General features: G+C 57.3%; 1 protein-coding gene across 6 annotated transcripts in view; it reads left to right on the plus strand.

Annotated features, from left to right (window-relative positions):
• Window positions 1-27,469, plus strand: part of MAD1L1 (mitotic arrest deficient 1 like 1) — a 331,750-nt gene that overhangs the window by 160,832 nt on the left and 143,449 nt on the right. The window lies entirely within an intron of this gene.

Raw genomic sequence — 27,469 nt, forward strand, 5'->3', positions numbered from 1 at the left:
GCTTTTAGGAGGCAGGTCACATTCCGGCTGCTGAAAGCCCGCCGTCTCCCGGCCTCTCCAGCACGTCCCCTGCCGTGTGTGTCACGTTACTCGAGCTTCCTGGGGTCAGGCTTGGCCGACCTCGACACCAGCCTTGCAGGCGGCCCCACAGGGGACATGCCTGGTGAGTTTGCGAGCTGTCCTCGTGCGGGGCCCGTCGGTCTTGTCCGTGTCGTCCACTTCTAGTGCCCGTGCTGCCCGGCGGGTGTCCTGTGGGCAGGATTGGCAGCCTGGCGGCTCGGCCCCCTGCTCTGCTTTACCAGGATTGCATCGGTTCACTGGGACAGATCCCCTGCTGGGAGCCCTGGTGCACCGGGCGGCTCCTCAGCGGGGCCGCGTATCTCCAACGCCGCGGAGTCCGCGCCCTCGGTATCCATCTGCACCTCCGTGATCGTGCGCTTGTGCCTGGCTTCCTTCTTGGGCCGTTTCTGTCCTTGAAGGTCACTGCTCTGGGCTCCCGAGGCAGGAAACTTCCACTCCTCTCTTCCCCCTGCTCAGCAGGTTGGAAGCTGATGGCGCTTTTTGGTCTAATTCGGTCCTGGCCCTGGCCCGCTGCGCTGACAGGCGTAGCTCTTAGAGAGAGGTGGGGGGGCGGGTATCGATTGCCTGGCACTGACGGATGACTTACACCAACTATGTATGGCTCGGAGGCATGTTTGCAACGGGTCGATGGCCGGGTCAGGCGCGCGGGGTCCATCTTGCCAGCCGCATGATTAAGCTGTTCATCGGGCCGGTCTGCAGAGGGCGGCCAGGCTGCCGCTTCCTGGTTGGAGCCGAGCACGTCCGCGCCCCCCCACCCCACCCCTCGGTGGCCCCGTGGGTTCGCACGGCGGCTCCCTCGTGGTCTGCGTGCTTCCTGTTCGAGGCACCTCCAGGGTGGCAGCTGTCAGGTCTCGAGGATGCTTTGGTTGCTGATCTTCCCCTGTCTTTCTTGGGAGACACCCCCACCCCTCTGGGAGCCCCCAGACCAGCTCCCTGGGGCAGGGCGTGGCGAGTGCGGTGTCCCGCCCTCTGCTGCGGCGCTGGGCCAGGTGCGCTGACGGGGCTCTCGCTCCTGTGTCCCATCGAGGGCCCTATTTGTGTGTTTGACATTTCAGAGTACAGTGCTTGGAATGTGTGATTTTATTTTGAGACCTTATTAAGCATCTCCAGTCTAAGGATTTAATTGTTACTGATAGCTAAGAGTGTAATTACCTTGGTAAAATACCATGACTATTTTAAGCAATTGAAAACTGGCTTCCAGAACTGGGTGAACACAAACCATTTTCCTATTTGAAATGAGCTACTTCCAGCGTGCCCCTAATATTCCACGGTATGGTTACAGAATCTTATTTATAGACTCTAGGCAGTGAAAGCTAACTTTTAGCATGAATTTTTTCAAAAAATGAAAGTAAAAGCCTCCCTTTCCCCTCTTTCCTACGCCCCCCCGACCCCCATTCCCTAGTGGAGCAGCCTTTGGAGGAGGACACCGGTCATTGGTGTCTTATCTCCAGGGTCACGGTCTGGTAGTGATGTCGTGTCCCGCCCCCCCCCACCGTGGGACCCCTGCTGTTGCTGCTTAAGAAACAAATACGTGGGCAGAAGGTGAGCTTTCGGGAAATCAAGGCAGGAAGTACACGGGGATGTCCCAGAAGAGGCCAGAGCTCCCCTTGCCTTGTGTCCAGAAGAGGCTGTCCTGGAGGAAGGCTCCCGGGAGCAAGTCTCCCTGGGCCGGGGGGAGCGGTCGTCGCTCAGGGGTCCGTCGACTGCCGGGACTCCCTCCCCGCCCAGGATCGTCGTTAGTCCCAGGAGGCTGCCCTCAAGTCTCCCGGTCCTTTTCTGACGGAGGGCCTTTGGTTGGGTATTGGGATTTGTGCTATTTACCTTGTGTAAACGTAGCTCTCTATGTTCCTCGTGTTCGCTTGACAGCTTTGAGAAATCACCTGTGGTTTGGCAGGAGCTGTGTGATGGTGAGGCTTGTCCAGCTGCCGGCCAAGCCGCAGTGGGGTCAGCGGCTCAGCAGCGGGGAGGCCCAGGCTTGGGCCAAGGGTGGCACGTCCCCGTGGCTCTCTGCTGAAGCCCCGTGCCTTCCAGAGCTGCTGGCGCCGACCCATGAGACCAGGAGAGCAGCCTGTTCGCTCTGAGGTTCTCCATTCCTTCCTGATCTCAAGTAGCTCAGCCCTGTGGGGATGCGGACAGTTCCTGCTTTGTACCTGGAGAAGTCGGGGTGTGCGTTAGGTCAGAAGGAGTGGGGAGACCCCTGGGTTCAAGTCAGCCCTCACATCCTTGAATTCTGTCCTGGACAGCAGGTGATGAGTGTTCTGGAGGGAATATAGGCAGGTGGTAGGCTCTGTGTCCCTGGTGGGGGCGGGCTGGGCGGTGGCCCCGCTTCCGTGGGCATGTCGAGGTGTGGAATGCTGCTCACAGAGCCTGTTCCCACAGTGCCTGTCCCGGGGTGCACCCCCACCCCCACCCCAGTTGTGGGAGAGTCCCGGCCCCCCGGGTCTGCACCAAAACCTGGTGGCTCTGGTTTGACTCACTGTGGTGGGTACGGCGGCACCAGCTCATTGTGTGAGACCCCGGAGCCCAGTGAGGTGCCGGCCTCCGTGTCCTCTCTGTGAAGGGCCTGCTCCCGCCTTGCCCTCCCGGTTTGGGGGTTTTAGAGGGTTGTTTCCGCCCTGAGCCGATGGGACTCTTGGTTGGAGACGCCTGAGGCAGACGTCCTCTCCTGGGCCCTCTTCACTCCTCCCTGTGTCTGGGGATGAGCAGGAGTTGTCACCTTCGTGCGGTCCAGCTGTCGGCTTTGTTACCTTGATGGCGGCTCTTTGTGGGTCGTGATGAACTGATCTTTGGAGATGAGGAACTCTTCTCTCTGATTTATTGTTTTACTTTTTACATTTGGGTGTCACCTGCACCTGGAGTTGATTTCGGGTGTGAGTGAAGCAGGTGACAAGATGATTTTTCCCCATTGAAAGTGCCATTGATCCAGCACCGTTTCTGGAAAGACCCCTCTGTTCCCTGTGTGCGTCTCGTTGCCTTAACTGTCAGTCAGTGACCGCCGATGGGCAGCTCAGCTTCTTTGTCCTCTGTTCTGCCCATTGGTTCCGTCTGTCTTTCTGCCAGCACCACCCTGTCTTCACTGATGCAGCTTTATTGTGCTTTGATGTCTGGTAGTAAACCTCCAGGTTGAGTATTGTTCTTTAAGTTTCTCTGGCTCCTTTTGGTCCTTTGCATATCCTTATACGTTTCAGAATCAATTTGTCAGTTTACACACAAAAAATCTGCTGAAATATGGTTGGGATTACAATGAATTTACAATAAATTTATAAACCAGTTTGGGGAGAAATGACACCTTAACATTATTTCATCTTCTGAACCACAACATTATATATTCTTCCACTTATTTAGATCTTCTTTAATTTCTCTCAGCAGTATTTGGTAGTTTTTAGGGTAGAAGTCTTGCGCATTGTTAGATATTCCCCCCCGCCCAAGTGTTTTCTGTTTTGATGTAGTTGTAATGGTATCTCTCAAGGATTTTACCTTCTCTGTGTTGGTGCTGGCCTATGGAAATGCACTTAGGAGTCTGTACCTGATAGTCCTGCTAAATCCCTTGGTGCGAGAGCAGTCTCCCCGTGGGCGAGCCTGGCTGCTTGCGGGTGATTGTCTCACGCAGGAGATCTCAGGCAGCTTCAGTAATTCACCGCTAAGTGCCACGTGTGCTGTTTGTCTTTTGTAGATACTCTTTATTGGATTAATGAAATCCCCATCTACTTGTAGTTTTCTAAGAGTTTTTCTCATAAATGCCTACCCCATGAATTTTGATGTGGGTTATTTTTATTATTCTGTTGAAAATATTTTCTCATATTCTCTCTGGATTTGTAAAGGCTGACCTTCAGGCAAGGTTTACATGTTCCAAGCTCATAACTTAGGCAGATGGGAAGGCTGGAAAGGAATCGAAAGAAAGAACCCAAGCTCATTCACTCACTTTGTCCTTCACTTGGTCGTTGCACAGATTCTTATGGGGCGTCTGTTCTAGGCACTGCTGAGGCGGCAGTAGGCTGGGCAGGGCTCTGAGCTCCCGGGGTCTCCCTGAGGTTGAGAGGGAACAAGCAAACAGAGAAGAAGCCGGAGAAGCCAGGGAACAGCTCCCAGGAAAGGAGGAGACTGCTAGAGCCTGGTGGGTGGGTTAGTTTTATGTCCTTTAAAACACAATTTTAGATGCACAGGAAGTTGTGACAGTGGTAGAAAGGGGGGTCCCCGTGCATCTTCCACCAGCTTCCTGGGTGGTAGCATCCTAGGTGATTCTAGTGCAGCATCAAGACCGCAACTCATGTTCCTACCGTGTGTGCGTGTCAGATTATCACTGCACAGATTTGTGTAAGTGCCGCTCATTCAAGATGCAGGATTGACCCTCCACCCGTGAAGGCCTCCTTGGGCTGCCCCCTCAAGCCACCCTGGCCCCCTACCCCCACCCCTAATCTGTTCTCCATCCCTGGAAATTTTGGCAAGAACATTGTGTAAATAGAATCATACAGTATGTGACATTTTAAAATGTTCACCTTTCTTGGCTTGAGAGCTCCCTTCTTTTTATCATCAAATAAAATCCATTCTCTGGATATATCGCTGCTTATTTATCGATCACCTACTGAAGGACATCTTGGTTGCATTTTTGAATAAAGCTGCTGTAATCATCCTTGTGCATGTTTTTGTGTGGACATAAGTTTTCACCTTAAATGCCTGAATCATGTAGAAAGAGTGTGTTTAGCTTTGAATGCTTTTCACACCAGCACATCCTGCAGTAAGTCGTTGGCCTCTATTTTGTGAAGCTTTTCACACACCGTGTTTTCTTTCCTTTTTGTGGAAGCTCGTTGAGGCGGGGGTACTTCCGTTCTACTGATGAGACACAGAGAGCAGGCCGGTGATGGTGAACCTGGAACCTGGGTAGGCGGGCCCTGGCCCTTCTGCCACGGCCTCCTGCTGGTGTCGCCCCGGCCGCCAGGCCGCCCTCCCAGGAGCATCTCAGTAGTGGCTGCTGGCACTGTCAGTGTCTCAGCTTTCTGTTTTCATTACACCTCCGAGCGTAACTGGGGGGCTCCTAGAATCCCTGGGGGCCTGGCTGGGGCGTTCTGGGGCCCCCGTCTGCTTTCCTGTGGCTGGTGAGTGAGGCCTGCGGCAGTGGGACCAGGGCAGTGGGGCGGGGCGGGGCAGGTGCCCTGTGGCGAGAGCACATCTGATCCGCGTCGCCCCGGCTCCCTGGAGTCACCAGGGTCGCCGCAGTGCGGGCGCCCCCTCAGCAGCTCCTGTCCTGTTGGCCCCGCGTCCTCCGCGGTGGGAACCTGCGTGCTGCCACCGCCGGGCTGGAGCGCGGGCACGTGGCTGACGCCGCCACGTCCTCGTTGAGGCCCCTTACCTTGCAGGAAAGCAGATCATGTTTGTTTCTCTTGCAAAAGAACATAAACGCCACCAGCTGCTTTTGATCACTCATGTTCGTCCTCTTCCCACGTCCTTCCTTAGAGTCGAGCTTCCTAATCTTATTAGAAGGATTTCTCTCGTGTGCCTCCTTTTTTAATGCTGAAAATTCTTGGTTTGGGTAGCACAGAAGGAAATACTTAAGAAGCTCAGAACCTGCTCTGTCTTCTGAGAAACGGAATCCTTTGTGTGCTCTGGCTCGGTCTTTGCCACCCACCGAGGCGGGGAGCACGGGCACCGTGGGCCCCCTTCCATCTCAGCACGTTGCGGCCTCAAGCGCAGCCGGGATGCTGGGGCTGGTAGGGATGGAGGGGGCAGGTGCTGGATTGTTTATCTTCTGTTTCTCATCATGACCTGAAAGCAGCCCCCGCGCGTGGCTTATTCTGCACGTTGGCGCTTGCATCACGCGTGGACGGTGAGAGGAAACTGTCTCTCGACCGTGTGTTTGTTTGAAAACCTTCCTGTTGGGGCCATGGAGGTGGGCGGTGTGCATCTGGCTTGTGCAGGTTTGGCGCCTTCAGGGCCGGGCAAGTTCTCAGCCTTCCCGTCCGTGGGAATCTCGGGCAGCCCTGGTGGGTTCAGGCAGCTGTGGAAGTCCCAGCACCACGGCATCTGAGAAGGAAAGCCCTGGAGCCGAGGCTGAGCGGCCGCGTCTCAGGCCTGACCGTGACCGGCTGTGGGCTGTGCTGCTGGCCCTGGGGCCCGTCCCTCCTGGGGCCTCGGCCATCAACGCTCCCCCGTCTCTGTCCGGGCGCCGGCCCGTCCTCTCCCTCCAGCCTGCTCTGGGAAGGGGGGCTCCAGGCAAACTTGAGAGACCTCCCGCCAGGTCCCCTGGCACTCTGGGCTTAGAAGTCACGGGTTTCGCAGCCGGGCCTTGGCGACTTCTCAGTAAGCCAAGAGGAGTGGTGGTCAGACGGGTGACGTTGGGGAACGCACGGGGGTGTGGGCGGGGGCTGAGTGTGTGTCATCGTCTCCCCACCGTCCCCGTGAGAGTGGTCACGTCGCCTGCAGAGTGACTGACCCAGGCTCCAGTCCCGATGGGACCCTACGCTGGCCTCTCGGGAGGAGCCCTGAAAGATCTTCAGGGCACAGGTCGTTAACGTGCGTATGAATCACGGGGCATCTCGGGAAGGGGCCGAGTTGGGGGTTAGTTCTGGGCAGGCCCTGAGCTCCTGCCTGTCTGCCCAGCACCCGCGTGATGGCCTTGCTGCCCGTCTGTGGACGGCGTCACGTAGCAGAGCCCAGTCTATTCCAGAGATGGGGTAACGGGGACCTGGGACGGAGCAGTCCCGGCATTTTCCACGGCTAAGACGTTAGGCTGCTTTGTCAAAATGTGCTTTTAGCCATGCAGTGGCTGGGACAGATGGCAGATCAGCAGTCTCCTGGGAGGTCTGCAGGATATCCGCAGGCCTGAGCCTCCTGTGTGCCCACAGCTGGCCCGGCCCGTGCTCACGTGCTGCCCTCCTGGACGGCTGCAGCCCTGGCCCCTCGGCGTCCTGTCCACCTCCCAGGGGGACACGCACGCTGTTCCTTTGCTCGTCTAGTTGCTGGTTTTCACAGATGCTCGTTCCGTGCCCTGCACGTGCTGGCGGCCTCGGTTGGTGGCTCCTGAAAGGCGGGGCTCCTTCGGACCCTCCTCCCCTGTCCTCTGCCCCGTTTCCCTGCTCCCAGTTAGCGGGAGTCTCGGGAGTGGGACTCTGCTGTCCTGCCTGGGTGTCTGAATGCCGCCCTGCTCCCTGGCAGCAGTCTGTCCCGTGCGGCTGGCCTTCTCTTCCGAGAGCTTCTCCCCGGAGCCCGGCCGCCTGAGGGCTCTCCCCCTCCTGCTGCCCTCCGCCTGTTGGTAGGGCACAGGGGCAGTGGTATTGGCATTCTTTCAACTCAGGTTCAGATTCAGCCTCTGATTTTTTCTCAGAGTGCCTCCCTCCACTTTTCCTGACCCTCGAGAAAAGCATCGAGCTGCCAGCCGGCCCGTCTGCTCGGCCCGACACCTCTGCCTCCCGCAGGTGCGCGGAACCCTCTCGGCCTCAGAATTTAATTTCACATGTTAATATTATTGTCCTTTCAGGTTACCTTTCCAGACTGACATTTCTATTATATCCATTTAAGTAAACAAACCCGCCTGTTTTGTTACAGGAAATGCCATATGCACAGTTATTAGAAACCCAATCTTGTCACCAGTATTATTGCATTATCCCACCAAGGGGGCAGCTGGACTGGCTCGTGGAAGAAAAAAATTCCAGAGAGGAAAGCAATTTTAGGAAATATAATGAAATCAAAACAAAATGCCTTCCATCCCTCTCCAGTTTGAAGGTGTTTATTAAGATAGGCTTTGTGGTTCTAGGGAGAGAGGTGCTCGTGGGCTGCCTCTGGCTGCTGAAGAGGAGCTGGGTGGGGCGGGAGGGGCGGCCGCCGTGCCCTCTGCCACTCAGCCCTCCCTGCGGGCTCCTGCCGCCCGGAGCCTTCCCCTCCTGGCCCTCTGTGTGGAAGCTGCGTCCTGCTGGATTCAGATAACCCATCTCCGCCTGCACTGACTTCTGCGTGCTCTCAGCGGGAGCGCGGCTCCCGGCCCCCGCCCGTGCGTGCCTCGGCTCCCTGGGCCCCGAAGCCTCGGGGCTGTGCGGTGCAGGCGGCGTGGGTCCTCTCAGAGCACCGCGAGCCTGGGCCCGCATGGCTCCCCTGCAGCAGTCCTGGTGCGGCGTGTGTGATCCGAACCCGGTGCGCTCTGCTCCGTGAACGCTGCCTGGCTGGTGGCGCTGGGGTAAGTGCCCCCCGGGCCCTGGCCTTGGAGACACGGGTCGAGGGCAGCACCCTCCCTCCTGTCGTCTTCTGCGGTAGTGATGACCTGTGTCCCCATTTCATGGTAGCGGCTTACATCTGAGTAAGGACGTCCTTAAAGTGTGCCCCATTTCATGGTAGCGGCTTACATCTGAGTAAGGACGTCCTTAAAGTGTGCCCCATTTCATGGTAGCGGCTTACATCTGAGTAAGGATGTCCTTAAAAAGGACGTTCAGGTCACACCCAGCTTCTGTCCCCAGCCTCCTGGCCTGTTCGTGCCCTGGGGCTAGAAAACGTTGCTGTCCCAGCACCTGCTCCCGTGCCCCGCTGGCACGTGCTGTGCGGGTGCGCTGGTCTCCCGGCGCCGCAGAGGGCCTCTGGGCCCTCTCATGTGCCTCTCCCCTCCCCCGGCCCCCACCGGGTGTCTCTGGTCCTCCCGGGAGGGCGGGCCTCTTCTCCGGGGCTCACCGGCAGCGGGCAGGTAGCAGGCGCTTGGTGCTCGGAATCTCGGCTCGGTGTTGAGTCCCTCGTGTGACGGGCGAGGAGACCAAGGCCCAGAGAGGGCGACTTGCCCGGAGCCCCCTGTGGACGAGGAGCAGCGTTCCTGCCGGTCTCCGCCTCCCACTCCTCACCGTACGTGTGGGGCGCCCGGCGAGGGGCGCGCCCTGTCACTGCCCACCCGCCTCCGAACAGGTGGCCCGCCCACCCCTTCTGGCTGCCATCGAGTGGGTGCGCGGGACCGTCTGACGCGCTCGCGGCGAGATCGCGGATACAGATGTGTCTGTTTGATGCTGTGACTTAAAATTAGCAAGTTGGGAAGCGGTGCTAATTCCTCCCGCAACAATGAACCTTAGAAGCAGAGGCAGGAGGTGAGCGTGGCGGAGCAGGAGCCGGGACGGACAGGGAGCCTTGGAGACCAGGGGGTCTCGGGGTCTCGGGGCCTCGGGCAGCTCCCCATCTGCTTTGCCCCCGGACGCCCTGAGTGTGGTTCCTCCACACGCTCCGGAGGGCACCCCGTCCTCCCCCAGGGGCTCCTCCCACTGTCCCCTCCTGGCTTGCTTGCAGCCTTTGTAGAACCGTTGTGCTCAGCACGCCAAGTCCGTGTTAAAAGCATGTGTGTGACCCATGGTCGGTGATGACATGTTCAGTAATTCAGTATGAGTACATTCATTTTTAAATTAAAAAATAGGCTTGCTTATAAGAATTAGTACGAGTAGGATTTCCACTGTCTCCCCCCGCCCCTGAGTTGTCCTGCACACCTCGTGGTCGCAGGCTCCCCGCGGTCACGTTTGCAGGTGCTCCCAGCTGGTGGAGGGGCGCGGCCCTGGCCGTCACACAGGCCTTCTGCTTGGGCTGCTCACGGGGCGGCGACGCGGACGGTGGAGCCCCCGGGCACCGCCCCCATCCCCGCTCCTGTGCTTCGGGCTCTTCCCTCAGAGGTCAGCCCTCCCGTGGAGCGTGGGCACGGCCTGGGGGGCTCCGGCTCACACGGGGCTCATGTGGCATTGGTCAGGGTCGGCCAGGCAGGATCTGAGTGTTCTCCACCCTCACCTTTACTTCCTAGATGCCTCCGTGTCAGCGTGTAAAACGTCAATTCCCAGAGAACCCTAGTAGTCCTTTGAGGTTCTCCTGAAGAAAGTTGTCTTCAGTGAAAACCGTTTGTGAGACCCTGCACGCTAGCTCGCCACGTCACTGTGCCCATTCGCTTGTTCGTGGCTCTGGGAAGTCCCTCGGGACGGGTGGGTGCCCACGGGATGGGACCTCGGGCAGGCCTGAAAAGGTGAGTTGGCAAGCGCTGGACGGGTCCTGTCATTTGCACTTTTGACATTTGTTCATGGGGCTTTTTTGTGTGAGTTCTGAGTTTCTAAAATACTGCATTAAAGTATTCTGTCTCATTTACTCTCACTGAGCCGGGCACCTCCCTCTCCTCACTGGTGACCAGGCCACGCTCACCCTCCAACTCCTGGGCTCCCACAGCCGAGGCCCGCAGCAGTGGGGTTAGTGGTGGAGAATCCCGGGGCGCCTGAACTAGAGAAGAGGGGCCGTGTCCAAGCGCAGCTCTGACTATGCGGGAGACGGAGGCCTGCCAGGCCCGGGGAGGGGCCTCTACCCACCAAGGACGCCTGCGTGCAGGCCTGGGGCCCCCTGCCGAGTCGGGGGGGTCTGGGAGCCCCGGGAGGACGAGGCTGCATTGGCCGCGAGTGTCCTTGTGTACACTTTAAATCCCCCTTGTGGTCGTGGAGACCGCTTCTCTTTTTAACTCAATTTCGAAGAAATCCAAATCTTTGAATAACCTTCATCCTGAGAGGAAAGGAAGTTGGCTGCAGGTGAAAATTGATGGTCACGCTCAAAGACATGGTTCCCTGCCAGGCAGCCTCTTGAGTGTTGCTGCTAAAAATAGCCACAGCGTCTTGCTGGTGGTGTTTGAATTGTCTCCAGGCCACTCTTGGTGGTTATTTCAGATGTGAGAGGTGCCACCGGCCTCTCTTGGCTGTTCTGGCTCCGGCCTGTCTGCCCTTGGCCTGGGGAGGCGTGGCCTGGCGGGCCTGACCTCCGCCCCTGTTGCATTGTCCTTGGTTGCACTGCCCAGTTTATGGGTCCTGGAGGGACCCCGCACTCACACCCTGGGGGCAGGTCCCACGTCTCCAGTCTGGGGCCCTGGGCCTTCCCCGTCGTTGGCTCCATCGTCCCCCCACCCCAGGCTGCCTCTATCGGGCCAGGAAGCCAGGCCTCCCCCAGCACTCCCTGAGGTTCACCCCTAACGTGGGGATGGTTCCTGGCTACTCAGCTCAGCTGAGAGCTGTAGCGGAATCGGAGGTGGCAGTAGCACAGGGGGTGTTCAGTGAGGTGGGTGTGACTTGTGTGGTTGACTTGTCCTTAAGGGGACGGTGACATCAGTGTCCCTGCCGCCCACGCTGGGCAGTGCCCGGTGCCCCCAGTCTGGCCTGACTTCCTGTGCCTGGGGTGCAGGGCAGCTGTTCTTCCACAGGAGCCCATGCCCCCCCCCCAGTCTGCTCCCCTCTCCTCTTCCTCCCTGGACGCCTGCTTTTCTCCGCCTCTTTTCTTGAGGGACCTGTAGCCGCCCGAGGTGTATTGGTACCCAAAGGCCAGCGTGGCCCTCCCTGTGCACCGGGGCTGGGGAGGTGGCATTCTTGGGGCAGACTCGCTCCAGATTCTCTGTTCTGGGGGAAAAAAGAGCCTGGGACTGCAACTCAGAAAACAGCTGGAGCCTAAACTCTGTCGCTCTGTACCCTTTGTCTCTCGCATCCAGACCCCTCACCTCTCTCAACCTTCTCTTCCTGTCCTGGGGAAGGAACCCACTGTGCCCTCCCCCAGCTGCCCTGCAGAACCGACCCAGAGATTGACTCTGGGAGCTGATACTTTGAAAGTATTTTTTAAGTGTAAACTAATATTCACAAAAATGTGAACATTTACAGTCGATTCTGCTATAACGTGACACGTGTGTTCCTGAAAATTACCGTGCTACACAAAATCGTTCAAAAACTTATCGGTGACAGTACAAAGGAGGGAAGAACCAGATGAAAATGGTAGCACAGTTTCACACATGTCCAGTGACTGAGAAGTAGACAAAGACCACAGTGAACATAGCACTAGGCCTGGCCGAGACTGGGAGGTGCGTGTGGCTGTAGGTTGTGGGGGGGGGCAGCGGAAGTGGGCAGCGGAGCGGGCCGCCTGAGAGGGGGCAGGGGTGGTGCAGGTGGGCCGGGTGCCGTGTGCAGAGCCGCCGATGTTGGGGCGCTCCCGCCCCACCGTGCTCAGCCGCTTCTCCAGCCGGGGTCTGCCTCCTGCAGGCCGGCCCCCTCCCAGCCCCTCCCAGTGTTGGAACACCTGCACCTCCGGGACACACAGCAGAGCTGGCCCACCCGCCCACCGCTGGCCGTGCGGGGCCGGCATCTGTCCTCGTCCGTCACGTTTGTTTCCCAGTAAATATCTGTCCTTACCTGGTGTGGGACCTGGGACAAGCAGGCCTTCAGTAAGTAGTCCTCAAATTACCTTATCTTCATTAACGTTTTCTAATAATCCTATTTAAAAGTCATCGTGAAAACGCTGCAAGCTAGGACCTGCAGACTCCCTTCTTATGGAAGAGGAGTCCTGGCTGGGGAAGGCTGAGGAGTGCGCCCAGGAGGGCAGGTCGGGTCCAGGCAGGCGTGTCTGACTCTGCCCTGAGCCCCACCCTCCGTCCTGTCACCGTCCCCTCGTGTCTGGTCGGGGTGTCTGGGAGCATGTGCCTGTCAGCGCGTGTGGGTGCATGTGCGTGGACACACGGGTCTGCATGAGTGTGCGTGGGTGTGAGTGCACGTGTGAGTGTGTGTGTTTTCATTCTGGAAGCTGGTTGTTTAGTGCAGTTAGGCTACTCTTCCCACGAGACCTCCTGGAACACGAGGCCCAGCAGACGAGGACCAGCCCTGGCCACTGTGATAGTTACTAAACAGCCGCGAGACGGGATCTGTATTTACAGACCCGGGGTGTGCTCGGCCTGGAAGGTATTAGGTAACATCCATCATCGGACGGAAAACAGTCAAATGCGAGGAGTGTGCTTTGGAGCCAACGTTCTTTTGGTTAAGTTTGCCCGTAAAGACCCAGACTGCCCCTCATAAAATGCCAAGGAGGAGGGGAGGACATTCTTCCAGACCAAAGCAGTCTGCAGCATGGTTCCAGAATTAGCTCCACGGTGTTCCTCGTGGCTGCGGGTAGACAGCACAGTTCAAGGCGACTGGAACAAGTGGGTGTGTGCCCTGTACTGGGTGCCGCGGCTGTGGCGGGACGGGACGTGACACATCCTTGGGTCCCTTTCCAGAACTGTGGTGCTTGCTTTGCTGTAGGTCATTTCCAGCGCTGCGCTGTGTCTGGAGAATGGGGAGAGGTGGTAATAACGTTCACTTGCGGGACCTGGGGCTTGGGAAGGGCGGTCGGCGGCAGGCTCGGGGCGCGGTACGAGAAGCCCGGCGGGTGCCCTTGGGGGTCTGCGGTGGGTCGTGGACCCTCTCCCCAGCGTGGCTGAGGCTCCTGGTCTCCAGCCGTAAAGTGGGTGCACGGGGGTAGCGTCAGGTAGCGCGGGCGTCGATGCCTTGTGCCCAGTAGATGCCTGGCTTCCCAGGCGGCACCGGGCCAGTCCTGCCCTGTCATCTGTGCGCTTGTGGGGTTTGGGGGTGACAGCGGGGTCCAGAGGGGTCCCGCCTTTTCTGGCCTGGGGCTGGGTGTTGGCTCCTCGGTTGCGGGTGAGTGATACCTGCTCCTTAGCTGACCGAGGCAATGTTCCCGTATCGGGTCAGGGTCAAGCGCGAGGCAGGCGTTGAAGGTGGAGGCCCATGAGGGGCTGTCGGCTCTGGCAGGCGCCCCTCCAGCCTGTGTGGGGCGCTCTCCGTGCTCAAGGCCTGCTCTCTGCAAAGCGTGAGGGAGTTGGGCCGCTGCTGGCCTTGCCGCTTCCCAAGTTCGTTGACTTCTTCTGGACTAGGAGTTCCCAGCAAGCTTTGCTGCCTTTAAAAGCTTCTCTCCTTAGCGTCCTCCGGCGTCCTGCTGAGGGTGGGCGGCGGCGCCTCTGAGGAAGAGCAGGAGGCGGGGACCCCAGCGGGTTGCCGGAGCGGCGGGCCCTGGGTTTGCAGAGGCCGGTGGGGGGTGGGAGGGTGCCCGCGAGGTGGGCCTGTGCAGCTGGCATCAGCAGGTAAACGCCGGTGAGGAGGGGGGAGCCAGCCTCCGCTCGGGAGGGGTCGGCAGGCGGGGATTTCAGGTGACGCGGCCTGTCCCTGCACCCCCGGCGGTGTTCAGAGACCCCGATTCTAGGGCGGGGGCCTGGCTTAGCGAACAGCCAGGGCTGGGGGCCCGGCTGGAGGGAGGGAAGCCTGCCCGCTCCCAGCCCCTCCCTGTGCTGCCGGGGCGGCTCTGAGGGCTACGTGCTTGGGGGGGAGGGCGGTGGTTTGGCCTCCTTTTGGGACCCCCAGAGAACCGTGTGCACTCACTGCTCTGTGTCCGTCACACGCTCCCCGAGCTGAGAGCGTAAGGCCCGGGACGGGCCTGGGGCCTGGCGAACCCCTGGGGCCGTGGCCTCCGAGTGGCGTGTGGCTGGGGATCGAGCCCCTTCCCTCCCCTCCCCGTCCTCCGAGGGGTTCCGCTAGACCTCGCGTCTGCCCTGGGCCTGCACATGTGACGGCTCTTCTCTGGGCTTCCTCGGGGCTCTAATAAGCTGCTATAAAGGACCTTCTCCACAGCTTTATGAACGTCTCTAAATAAATTAGAGCCGCTGGTTAGCCTTCGCCGGTGACCTTTATTAACCTCCGGTTAAAGAAACATTGCTAGTTACAGAAGCGTGATTTATTCCCGGTAAGCCGGCCGCGCTGAGCCACCTGAGAGCCCCTGAAGGAACCGCGCTCCGAACGCACAGCTCTGGGCTGCTCGTGAGATGCACGTATGAAGAGAGCGTTGGTGGCGGGGGGCTGTGAACCTGGCTTCCGTGGGGCTTTCCTGCGGAGCGTGGAGCGGCTGGGCCGCAGAGCCGTCTCGTGGCACCGCCCGTCCGGAACACTGGGCTCTGCGGGGGCCGCCTGCAACCTTGACCCCATGGCCTGCGGGTGGGCAGACGGGGCCTGTCTCTCCCAGATCCAGCCCCGGGGGGCCGAGCTCCATGCCCGGCCAGCTGCGCAGAGGGCGGGGGCTGCGGAGGGCCGCGTGCCCCCTGCTTCTGGTCGCTCTGCCCGGGAGACCTTGGTGCGCGGGTGCAGTCGGAGGCCTGAGTTCAAGTTTGGGCTACCAGTTGTGCGGCCAGGGGCGCGTGCTTCCCCTCGGCAAGGGCAGGCCCAGCGCCGTGCCTGCCCCCGCCCTGCTTTTCTCATCCCCTCTCAGCGCCGTGCCTGCCCCCGCCCTGCTTTTCTCATCCCCTCTCAGCGCCGTGCCTGCCCTTTACGTGGAGACGGGCGTGGCAGCCTTTCCACATGTCCTCCCGTTTCACTGGAGCAGGCGACTTCGTGCCTGCCTTGCCCCTTTTCACTCTGAGGGAGTCCAGTGAGCTTGAGCGGGGCGGGGGGCGGTGGCCTCCCCCCCCCCCCCCCCCGCCCCGGCACAGGCAGGACCGTTGCAGCCGGGAGCTGAGAAGAACCTTGTCCAAGTCACCTGGTGGGTTAACCTGTGCCTGGGACCTCCAGGCCGTCTCTGCCGCTGAACCGTATTCACGATCTTTGGGACTAACAACCCAGTATGCGCGCCTGTCTCTTTTGGGATCTCGTCTTGTGTTTTGAAAATACCATTTCCAGTGTGTTTGTGGCACTCCCCCTCCTTCCAGCACAGGCGCAGGTGGCTTCTCTTGGCCACCTCGGCCCCATGGGGCCAAACCTGGACCCTGTGGTGCCTGGGGCGAGTGTGTGCATTCGGACCAGTGCCGCGATCGCTGCCTCGTGCGTCCTGGCCGCGGTCTTCGTCGGTCTACGGCTCGCTCTCATCGGTGGGGAAAACGGGGTGGTGGTGGTACCCCTAGGACGGTGCCCGTGGTCACGGTCCCTGCTCTGTGAGCGCTGCCGTGATGCTGCGGTTTGTGTCACTTCGGGCCTGTCCCCACTGGCCCTCCCTGTTCGGCCTGTCTGGCTTTGGACACGTCCTCCTCCCACCCACTGCCAGACTGTGGGCAGCGACTGCCCCGTGGGCCCCGCGCTCTCAGAGCGGTGCGCTGGCCACCCGGCTGTGCCCAAGCCCCTGCTCGGCCCCAAAGCCGCCAGCCGCCAGCCTCCAGCTGCAGAAGGAGGTGTGCGGCGTCTTCCAGTGACAGGTCCCCCTTGGCCTTTTCCTCACTGGTTCAACGCTGTCTCTGCGAGCAGGAATGAGTCAGATATGCCCACCCCAGAGCTCCCTGGGGCCTGGCAGGAGGCCCGGGGCAGTGCTGCTTCCCCCACCCCCTTTAAGGAAAAGGCAGGAAGACCTGCAGGGCTGTCGCGAGGGTCGGCTGGGACTGGGGATGGAGCCCAGCCAGCCCCCGCCCCCCATCCTCCCCAGCTGGCGGGGCCCTGTGTGTCCGCCAGGCTTCGCTCCGCGGACCGTCCCCAGATGCCGGGTGACAGTCATGGCACAGCCGTTTGCGGGCCAGGTACCCAAATGTCCCTCTCCTTGTGGGGCTGGCGGGACCGCCTTCTGAGGAGGACCTGGGAGAACTGTCAGAGCAGATTGCTGCCTGGATTTTCAGAGGATTAAAGTTAATTAAAGAGCTCTTCCTTGCTTTCATTTCCTTGTATCTGCCAGCTATTTACATGCTAATGCAGGCCCTGCCACTGAGGATGAGAAAGGTGTCAGCTCCAGGCATATTATGCAAGAAAACGGCGGGGAAATGAGATGAGCGCTATTTTATGTGTTTATATTGTGTCCCTTCGGGTCGGCAGAGGTGTGCGCGTTCAAACACGTTGGACGTCCGTGACGCAGGCTTTTTTTTTCTTAATATTTCCTGGAGGGTCTGTGTGGTTGACTTGAGTTTTCTCCATTAAGGCTACATCTTACACTGCATAATTGAGTACGTTATGCATGGTAATACCTTTGCATAAGCAATTTTATAAATAAAAAGAATGCAAAACGTAGAGACCAAACTTTGTAAGTACAGGGCTGTATCCCCCGGCAGCCTGTCTTCTTGGTAAAGGTAACCTTCGGCTCAGGGGTCAGCTGGTGGCTGTGTCCTCTGCCTGTTAATACCACTGTGTTTTTGGCTGTTTTGGGGGGTTTTTTGGCTGCACTGCATGGCACGCAGGATCTTAGTTCCTTGACCAGGTATTGAACCCGTGCCCCCCTGCAGTGGAAGCGTGGAGTCTTAACCACTGGACCGCCAGGGAAGTCCCAGTACCACTGTTCGGAAGAAGAAAAGGCAGAGTGCAGACAGTGGGACTTGCTAAGTGTTTGTTGGGTAAATGAGGCGTATTGATGCCATCACGGGATGTAGTTTACTTGCAGTGGATGTTAGGTGTGGGGGGTGGGGTCTTTTTCTCTGGGCAATAGAGACAGCGCCCGGCAACTTTGCCAGGGGTTCTTCCTGACCTCTGGGTGTGCAGGCCTCGCTGGAACAGAACTGGATGCACGTGGGGAGATTTGGTGGCAGGTGGGCCTGGGAGGGTGGGCACCAGAGTGATTTTCTCCTTCAGCCTCCCCCCTGCCCCCTGCGGGCCACGTTGGTGATAGTTGGCAACTTTGCAACTTGGAAGTAATACCCTTCTGCTGGAGTCCTGCCTTCCTTGGGCAGAGAGGGTTTAGTGACCTGAATTAGATGCCTTCAATGCCCTTCCTCACCTGGTTTAGTTCTGCACGTGCTGAGTGTCACCTGTGAGCCAGGAGCAGCGCTAGACACCTGTTGTTCCTACACTGAGCCGCTTCGGGTGGCGTCTGCTGCGGCACCCAGCGCCTCCGCGGTGCTCATTGCTTGCTGAATGAGTGACTTTAAAGAACAACTGAGACTTCTGTTTCCAGGAAGATGGAGTAGACTCAGTTTTTCCCTTTTCTTTTGAGTACAACTAAAACCCTGGATATTGTTTATAAAACAAATATAAAAGACTCAGAAGGGTGGAGGCTGGGGACCTCGGGACCCAAGGAGCAACAGATGATGAGTTTTCGGGCTTTGCTGTTTCTTTTTGTCCCAGACGTGGAGCTGGAGAGGTCGGCAGCCTGCCGAAGGGTGCAGACAGCAAAGCCAGCTGCCCCCGCCCAGCCAGAGCGCTGGGAGATGGGACGCTTTACATAAGAATTGGAAACACAGTAACTGGAATAAAAATGTAACGGATGAGTCACTGGTAGAATGGAGGGAACAGAGGAAAGAATCAGCCAACGTGGAGATGGAGCAATAGAAATGACCCAGTCTGAGCGACAGAGAGAAACCTTGACCTTCCTGCCACCCTAGTCCCAGGAGGAGGGGAGGGGACAGGCAAGGCTGCAGAGGGATGACAGGGAGGTTTTGGTGGCTGGTTCAGTCTTTTAATACTTACGATGGGTCTATTCAGGCTTTTTATTTCTTCTTGAGTCAGTTTTGGTAGTACGTGTCTTGCTAGGAATTTGTTCATTTCATGTAGGCTGTTTAATTTTTGGAGTACAGTTGTTGATAGTATTCCTTTAATCCTTTTTATTTCTTTAAAGTCTGGGATGCTGTCTCATCTCTCATTCTTCATTGCAGTAACCTGAATCGTTTCTCTCTTTTTCTGGGTCAGTCTAACTAAAGCTTTATCGATTTTATTGATCTTCTCAAAGAACCAGCATTTGGCTCAGCTGATTTTCTCTCTTGTTTTCTATTTACTTTCTATTTAATTTATTTGTACTCTAGTCTTTATTATTTCCTTCTTTCTGCTTGCTTTGGGTCAACTGATACTTGAGAAAGATGCAAAAGCAGTTCAGGGGGAGAAAGACAGCCTTTTCAGTAAATCGTGCTGTAGCACCTAGGCATTTATACAGCAAAAAAGTGAACCTTTAGTATGAAAATTAACTCAAAATTAATCACAAACTTAAATGTAGAACATAAAAGTATGAAACTTTTATTCAGAAGGGAGATGAAACCTTCAGGGTCTAGGCAAAGGGTTCTTAGACTTGGCACCAAAAGCACAGTCTGTGAAAAGGGAGGTTAGTAAATTAGACTAAAAGCTAAAAACTTCTTCCTGTGTGGAAATCTGTGATAAGAGATGAAAAGACAGGTACAGACTGAGAGAGGATATTTGCAAACCACAAACTAATTAGAAAACGGGCAGAGACATGTACGAAGAGCCTGCACAGATGGCAGACAGGTACATGAACAGGTGTTCCATGTCATTGGCCGGTAGGAAATGCAAGTTAGACCCACACACCTGTCAGAACAGCTGAAAGTAAAGATGGGGACAACACGCAGTGCCAGTGAGGATGCGGAGGGGGGTCCCCTTATCCGTCACCCGGGGGATGTGAAATGGAACAGCACCCTGGAAAATACCCTGACGGTTTGTTAAAAAACTAAACCACGGGCTTCCCTGGTGGTTAAGAATCCGCCTGCCAATGCAGTGGACACGGGTTCGAGCCCTGGTCTGGGAAGATCCCACATGCTGTGGAGCAACTAAGCCCATGCGCCACAGCTACTGAGCCTGCGCTCTAGAGCCCGCGAGCCACAACTACTGAAGCCCAGGCGCCTAGAGCCCGTGCTCCGCAACAAGAGACGCCACCACAATGAGAAGCCTGCACACCGCAACGAAGAATAGCCTCCACTTGCAGCAACTAGAGAAAGCCCGCGCGCAGCAACGAAGACCCAACGCAGCCAAAAAATAAATTAAAAAAATAAATTAAAAAAAAAAAACCAAAAACACTAAACTGCAAGGACCATATCACCCAGCAGTCGCACTCTGGGCATTTATCCCGAAGAAATGAAACTTCTGTTTCTGGCAGCCTCATGTGTCCCAGCCAGTCACTGGAGAGAGCACTGTGCCCTCCCCGGGGAGCACGTGGACCTGCGGTACGGCCTCCGGGTGGAGTTGGCTGGACCCCGTGGGCCATCTCCCACAGCGCGGGTTCCGTTCTCGGCACACGGGCCTGGGCGGTCTCCCCTCGGGATGTTGGCACAGGTGTGGACGCCGTCCTCCGAGAGGTCTGCTCCCGTGGGGAGTGGCCATGTGTTGCACGTGACTCGGGGAAACCGTTACCTCTTGGGGCATCAGGTTTGGCGTCTGCCGAGTGGCAGGCAGGGTTGACTGATGTGTCTTGATGTGCTTCGTAACCCCTGGCTCCTTTAAAATCATCAGTGCCCCTTTCTTTCCTTGGTTGGGATACTGTACATTGTGGACAGCTTGAAAACTGCCGAGGAGTGTAAAGAAGGCAGAAAAACCTTGATCCCTCACCCAGAGAGCACTGAAGTCATGTGTGTTCATTTCCTTCATCTCATCTCCTTCCCTCCTTTCCCCCTCATCCATTGTCCTTCCGTCTGTCCATCCATCCATCCATCCATCCGTCCGTCCATCCATCGTGTAGTTATCGGCTGGCAGCCATAGGTGCTGTGGCATTAGCCACATTCCTGTAGCTGCCCGTGTGTTTGGGGAAATAGCCACGACAGGACGGACAGACCTGTTTGTGTCCTGTGTTTATCACCTAACGTTTATTATAGTCTTTGAGAATAAAACCCTCAGTGGTTGTGAAACGTTCCTTTGTACAGACATACCAAAATTAGACTCCTCTCTTTGCTGGAAATTTAGATGGTTTCCGTTTTTTATCCCTTTTGCTGACGCGCCCAGCATCCTGGGACCCAGCTCTTCACTCTGCCGCGAGCTCGCGCACCAGCTCAGCAGAGACCCTTCGCCTTCCTCATCATGGAAAGCTCAAGTCGCTTTTCTCTCCCCTTCTCGGTTTTGTGGTTTGGTCTTCAAATCAAGTCTCAGTGGAGGCGGGGTTAGAGCACCTTTCTCCCTGAGTCCTCTGGCCCCGCTGCCCGTCATCGTAGGGCGGGGCTGGAGGGTAAGAGGTGGCATCTGGGCCCGCCGTCTGCTGAGGTGTCCCCCGGGCTCGTGGGCAGCCTCTGCACCCTCGGCCCCAGCCGTCACCTCAGGGACGAGCTGCCCCTCTGCCTGGGGAGGTGTGTCCGTGGAAGCGTGGCTGACAGTGGCTGTCGCGTCTCTGCTCCAGGACAGGCCTGGAGCTGGGAGCGGCTGTGGGTCAGGAGCTCTGCTTCCCGCTCTGGCCTGAGGACACATGCGGTCTCTCCCCGTGTGACCTGGGGCACTTTGAAGAGGGGACACTGGGTGTGGAGACGACGCCTCCCGTTCAGTTCCGCACAAGGCTGATGTCAAAGAAGCCGTCAGCGCCAGAGGCTGGAGCGCCCAGGGCTGGGGCACCTGCGGGGTCACGGCCTTCCCGGTCCCGCGAGGCACAGAGCCCGGTGCTGCAGCCATCGGGGGGCCTGGCGCAGGCGGGGTGTCGCAGCCGCACCACCACCATCCTACCCGCCCTCCCCCACCGAGGCTGGGGAGGGCCTGGAGAAGCGAGGGCAGGAGGGTGGACAGCTCCTCTGGGCCCTCGCAGCCTGTTGGCCGCCCGGAGAGCTGTGGCTCGGCGCGAAGCGGGCCGCCTGGCACGGAAGCCAGCGTGTGGCCACGGAGCGCCGGACGAGGCCTGGGTGGAGTCCGTCCACCGAGTACCGTGATCGCTAACACAGCCTTCCCCTTGCCAGGTGCCGCCTTGGCCGTGGGGGCTACGGCAGAGACAGAGTGTGTCTCATCTGCCCTCGGGGCTTACCTTCGCCTGATGAGGCAGACGGCCGTGACATGCGGACACCCCCGAGTGGGCTCCTGTGCAGTCGGCAGCTTGGGGAGGGCGCCCTGCAGGCAGCTGTAGTTAATCTGAGGGGGTGGTTGAGTCAGAAGAGCCAGCTGGTTGTTTTGGTTTCTAGTAGGGGGGGAGCATTCCAAGTAGGTGGGACTAATAACAGTAGTCAAGAGCTAAAATTAAAAACTGACACTGTGGGTTTTCCATAAATGATCTTATTTCGTCCCCCAAATAACCTGTGATACAAGACTTTGTCTCTCTTGTGGTTGAGAAAGTGAGGCTCAGAGAGGCTTGGTCCCTTGCAGCCCGCACAGGCACCCGAGCTGGGGCCTGCGGTCTGGCTGGTCTGACCTCAACGGGGAGGCTCCCGTCCGGTGCCCTGGCGGACGGACGCGGTGGGCGGGAGGCTGGCACGGGGCCTGGGGCAAGGTCGGTAGCTGATGGCCTTTGTTGCATGAGTGAGTGAAAAGGCTGGGCTGGGGCGTGAGCTCTTTGGTGCCCTGTGTCTTGCGGTGGCATCAGCAGGTGTGCAGAGACCCTGACGCGTGGGAGCGCTTGCCCGAGCTCTGTGGAGGAGCGGACCGGCGATACCGCTCTTGCCCGTAGGAGCCCGGGTGTACTGGGGCATCGGGTCTGTGCACACGTGCCCGTGAATGAGTCGCCCTGTCAGATGGCCTCTGCAGAGGAGACACTGCCCCGTCCGTGCCGCTCCCTCCCGCGTGCAGCCCTGGGCTCGCTCCTCCTCCTCGGCCCCGTTCACGTCCCGCCCCTGCCGAGGCCCACCCCGTCTCCACCGTGTCACCCCCCAGGCTGAGTTCTTGGAGAACGGGACAGTCTCTTCACTTGACTGGCATCTCTCAGAACTAGCCTGACCCTGGCCGGGCATCCACCACCCTGGACTTGAGTCCAGAGTGACTCCGGCTCGCGTTTCCACCTGGGACGTGAGGCCTCGTTGAGGGTGCTGCCCCGTGGGTCCGTGCTTGTGCTCTGAGCCCTGGTCTGGAATTCCGGGCCTGTCAGCAGAGCCGCGCTCTGAGGACGACCTGGCAGAGGGAGCTGGTCCCTGAGCTCTGGGCAGCTGCCCGTGGGGCTGGGGCAGCAACCCCGGTCTGGCGCTTGACCTTCACGTTGAGGAAGCTCTCGTTTTTAACTTAGCCAGGGCTGTTGGGTCTTGCCAGTGCCCCTGGAACTCGGAGTTTGGTGAGCGGCGGAGACCGGATGGCTGCCCACGAGCAGCAGGTGCTCGAGCCCAGGGCTGGGCGGGGCTTTGATGCCCGCGATGAAGGGCTTCAGCCTGGGTGCCCCCCGCCGGTCAGTGTGATGATGCAGCGCTCGGGCTCCGGCTTCCCGCAGCCCTGGGCGCAGAGCTTCACTCCGTCCCTGGTGTCTGGTGACCAGGGAAGTTCTTCAACTCCGCGAGCCTGGGTCCTCTTCTGAGAGCGGGGCCAGCACCTGCCTCTGTGGTTGTTCTGAAGACGCAACGTTTCATCCACTCAGTTCTCCCTTGAACAGGACTTTGCTGAGTGCCGGTTGCGTCCCAGGCTGTGCCGGGGGCCGAGCGTCCAGCAGAGAAGGACAGGCCGGGTGAGCCAGTGGTGGGAAGTGCCTGGTACGATCGCAGCCCCACGCGCGGCGGTGAGCTCACGTGAGCCACCCGCTGCCCGTGTCCCCACCCCCAGTGAAGAAAGTCACTGAGGCTCCAAAGCTTTGTAAAGGTGCGAGCGGCCGTGCACCAGGTCCGCCTGATTCAGCTCCTGTTTTGCAGGCAGGGCAGCTGAGGCGTGGAGCGGGATGGGCTGTCCCGGCCTGCAGTCGAGCTGGTGTGGCCCACGCAGCATCTGTCCCTGCGTCACCTGCTCTTCCTCTCTGTCCTGACCCTTAACACGCGGTCGTGCCGTGCCGGCGGCCATGCCCTCGTCTGTGGTCCCTACCTCTGTGTGGTGTGACGCGCTGCGAGGACTTGGCGGGGGGTCACGGCCCCCTCCCTGGTGAGGACCCGATGGGGGGATGGTGCAGGCGGCCCTGGCCCCTTCCCCCCTTGAGTGTTGCCCTGGAGCGCCAGCTCCCCAAGGCGGCGCCCAAGCTGTCGGCACGCCCGGGGGAGGACCTGCTGTAGGAAGCTCAGTGCTGGGTCAGGGCGATGCTGGGGCACATCATACAGTGAACATAAATGAAATGGAATTTGTAATGGAGCAGTGTGAAATCTAAGAAAAATTGCTCAGGGAAATCTCGATTGATTCCCACTCCTGCCTACAGTAGGTGTTGTAGAGCTTTTTATCAGGAGGCTGAAGTTGCAGGAACGCGGCTGCTGGTGAGAAATACAGAGAAACACAGATGAGCCGCAGGTCATCCCTTCCACCCCGCGGGCTAGTGTGGGAAGTTGGGGGGCGGGGGGATGCCCTGACAGTGACTCGGACCTCCGGTGGCCGTGCCCGGTGCGTGGAGTGCAGGGCAGTGAGACAGGGCCTCGGCCCTTCCCTGTGCGGGGGCCGGCAGGGCAGGACTTGCTTGGTAGGTGCCACCGGGGCGGACGCAAGCGGAACCCTGGGCACGGGAGCTGCCTTTCGGGTCGGCCAGCCCTCTCCTCCACGGACCTGCTCTGCATCTGATGACCCGGGCAGACCAGAGCTCCGTAAACGATAAGAAAATTGTGGAAGGAGGCTGACAGACGCGCGGAGTGACACATGGAGAGGAGCAGCGGGGTGGGGGGGGGGCACGCGCTATTATCCCGTGTCGAGCAGGTGGGCTCGGTGAGCAGCCACTGAGAGCCGAGGTCGTGGCCATTTACGCAGTCCAGGGCCTGCTTGCTCCTGCTGACCCGTGAGCAGTGAGGACGTGAGAATCAGGGCTTATTACAGCGAACCAGCTCATTAGGGAAGGTTAAAAACTTCTCATGTCCTCAGTTTGCTGTGACCAGGGCGACGTCTGATTTGTTTTGGGAGCATTTTCATCAAGCACAGATTAATAGTTTTTACCACTTTTAAAGGGGTTACGCTGCGTTTTGTGGAAGCTCCGGCTCCTCCAGAACCGTTGCCCAAGACTGTCCTGGAGAAGCCTGTTCGTCGGGGTCTCATTGGCACGAGAAGTGGCTGCAAATGAGCCTTCGCTCCTTAGGAAGAAGCCAAGCAAGACACGTTTTCGGGGACACTTTATTCAGGTTTCTCCAGGAAGTTAATAGAATTGCATTCTGTTAAAATTACCCTCTAACTCACTCATCATCCACTGAACTGGCCTTTTTATACCCCATGTACGGGAGTTACTGAGCTTTGACTACTTTGAAGACTTTTGTCGCAAGAGCCCTTTTTCCTCCACTCTGGGTTTGGACCACATCTCCCGGCTGCCTCTTGTGCGTCGGCCTCGGTGCGTAGCCTCTGCTGCGCGGGGGCCAGGTAGGGCCGCGCTGACGGGCTGCCTCCCCCTGCCTTGCTGTTTCTGGACCCTCTCTCCTGGCCTCGCTGGCCTGGAGGGTCAGGACTGGGGTCATTGGCTCCTGGTGCATCCCCCGGAGAATTCCAGGGCAAACGCTGTCTGGAAGACCTCAGGCCCCAGGAGCTGAGTTTTCTCGGGAGGAAGAACTGGGCACCTTGGGTGAGAGAAATGACAACCTTCTCCCCAGCTCAGTGTGGCCTGGGGGGCAACCCTGCTTCTTCTCCTCCATGGAGGTTTCGGTCCATCCCTGCTCCGTCCCCCTCCCGTCCCCTCTCTCTGCATTATAATCACAACTCCCACGCTAATCTCTTGTCTCCAGGCGTCTCCCTCCTGTTCCAGACCACGTGTGTGACATTCAGGTCTCCCTGGGACCGCCCCGCCGTCTCCCCCTCCTGGTCCTCTGTCACTACTGATGTGACTCCCTGGGATCTGTGCTGGAAGTCCAGGTCACCCGTGGCCCGCCCTCTGCTGCCAGGCTGCCCGCCAGGTGTGCGACCCCTTCAGCCTCCCCGTGAGTCCTTCCTGCTCTCGGCAGGGGAGGGAGAAGGAGCTGGTCTTCAGGCAGAACGGTTTTTCCGAGAAGCTGTTTACTGTAAGTGTGACTGTACAGCTATAGCCGTGCTTCTGAAACTACAGAGTATCTTTTTTTGATAGTTAACTTTTGTCAACTTTTTATCAGTGTGTAACATACCTGCGGAAGATAGTTTCACTGGGTTTTGAACTTCATATACATGGAATTGTGCAGTATGTGATCTTTTGTGCTTGTTTCTGTTGCTCAGAATAGTGTTGCTGGGTACAGTTGTGCAATTTCTGTTTTATGAGTGTACCTCATATATTGTTTAACTCTTCCGTTGATGGGTGTTTGGGCTTCTTCATTTCTCAGCGATTGTAACGCTGCCGTGAACTTTCTTTCATTTGTCTTTGGGTCACGTGCACATGCATGAGTTCTGTCTGTGCACCCCTGGGAGGGTCCATTGTGTGTTCACCTGTGCAGTGTGTGTCAGACAGTTTGCCAAGGTGGCTGCGACGGTTACACGCTTGCCGGCAGGGTACGGGCATTCCTGTTGCTTCAAAGCCTTGCTCACGCTTCGCATCGTTGTTCCTTTAAACTCCTGCCATTCCAGGGAGGGTCAGCTACCTTCTTGTGTTTTTTGCAGTTTGCATCTCCCAGGGTATGGATGAGGTTGAACACCTCTTCATGTGTTCATTGGCCATTTGGAGATCTGCTTTGCTGAAGCCCCTTTCAAATTCACTGCCTGTTCTTTCCTTCTGCCTTTTCCTTCCTGATTTGTAAGAATTCTTTGTATATTCTGCATCCTAGCCTTTTGTCAAGTATTTGTTTTGCAACTATCTTCTCCCAGCTTTTCACTCTTAGTTCTTGATTTTAATGAGACCTACTCTATCCACGTGAAAGTTCCTTTATGGTTATTATTTTTTGTGTATTCACTGCTTAAGAAAGCTTTGCTTGCCCCAAGACACTGATGTATCTTTTAATAACGTTTTCTTTAACGTTTTACTTCTTCGCACTTAACTTCACAGCACAAAGGTTTATTGTGTTTGGCAAGCTTCGTTTTCTCCCCATACGGACGTTCAGTCGACTCGACACCATTTATTGAAAAGATGGTCCTTTCCTGCTGCTCCGGAGCGCTGCTTACATGAAGCTAATTGTGCCTCTGTGCATTGGGCCATTTCTGCACTCAGTGTTGGGCTTCTCTCTCCTTTTGCTGGAACCACGCTGCCGTAGTTACTGAGCCTCGCTCTCTGATAGGGAGGCCGCCCCCCCTTGTCATCCGACTGCCGGGGCTGACCACCACCCTCTGCATTTTCCTGTCAAGTGTCAGTTTCCACCAGTAAACCTGCCGAGACTTTACTGGGAGTGCAGTGATCAAATAGCATCTCTGTAACGTTACGTTTTCTGATCCGTGAACATCTTTATTTGCTTCCACGTTTTTAGGTCATTAATTTCTCTCAGTAATGTTTGTAAAGTTTCCTAGGTAGACGTCTTATCTCATAGGGTTTTTTTTTTTAATGATGACATTATAAATGGCATCTTTGCCAGGATTTCTTTTTCTAACTCTTTTTGCTGGCATGTACAAATGTAATTGAACTTGGAATTTTGACTTTGATCCAGCAATATTACTAAGTTTACTTATTTTAATCATTTATTTGTAAGTTTTATTGGATTTTCTACATTCACAGTTGTGTCAGCTACTAATAACAGGTTTTCATTTCTTTCTGATCTTCGTACTTTTATGTCTTTTCTTGCCTTACTCTACTACTTAGAGTTCCCAGTACTGTTTTGAACAGAAGTGTCGATAGCTTTGCTTCCTTTTCAACCCTGCCCTGTCACAGATGATGACTGTCGTGTGGGAATCTGTCAGATCAAGGAGGGTCCTTTCCGGTCCTCATTTGCTGTGAGGGTTTTTCGTTTTATTGTTTTAATCATGAATAGCTGTTGAATTTTAATGAAATGCTTTTACTGCATATATTGAGATGATCATGATTTTCTTTTTTATTCTGTTAATTTGGAGAATTTAATTAA

Source organism: Balaenoptera physalus (assembly GCF_965194825.1).
Source record: "Balaenoptera physalus genome assembly, chromosome: 16".
In the NCBI taxonomy this organism is placed as follows: domain Eukaryota; kingdom Metazoa; phylum Chordata; class Mammalia; order Artiodactyla; family Balaenopteridae; genus Balaenoptera; species Balaenoptera physalus.